We start from the raw sequence: 654 nt of genomic DNA, 5'->3' as shown, positions 1-654 counted from the left end.
ACATCACAAATTTCCAGCATTTAAAAAAGTTCTCTGCCACTAGCGATCTATTTTTATCATTTTTGGTTACTTCTGCCTTCTCAGATTCTCCATATACTTCTCAAAAGTACCATTATCGTTAATTAAAAACTCATCAAGCTCATTGACATCAAGACTTGAACTAGTCACACTAACATTATCATCTATTGGTAAATCATTTTTAAATTGTTTCAGAAACAAGCTTGGATCATTATTAACGGTTACTTTTGGAAGAGGTGTTAGTTTAGATCTTGATATAATAATCTTTTGTCCACATTTTAAAGTCCTTGGGGTTCTAAAAGAGTTATTGTCGATAGTAAATTTGGCACACGTATTGTAACTTTTTTGTCTTAATTGGGTCTGTATTACATATTTATACATTTTATCATTTTCTCTTATTGAATTAAAACACTTGTTTTTTTCATTATCATTAGTATTTCTATTTCCCAATGATGCAGTGGCACTAATTTCTTATGATTCTTATTAACTGTATAACTTTCATCAGCTATAGAATTCTCCTTTGGACTTTCTGGCAATGCTTTAGTATCTATGTGCCTTTTTTGTTGTGTATTATAAGTATGAACAGCTTCATCGAGGTTATCACAGTCAACAGTTATATTATTAATCTTTCCATGA

The sequence above is a fragment of the Ctenocephalides felis genome, unplaced genomic scaffold (assembly GCF_003426905.1).
Source record: "Ctenocephalides felis isolate EL2017-DRISC unplaced genomic scaffold, ASM342690v1 CF-g0.4_SCAFFOLD_01492, whole genome shotgun sequence".
In the NCBI taxonomy this organism is placed as follows: Eukaryota; Metazoa; Arthropoda; class Insecta; order Siphonaptera; family Pulicidae; genus Ctenocephalides; species Ctenocephalides felis.
Note: the sequence above shows the minus strand (reverse complement) of the source record.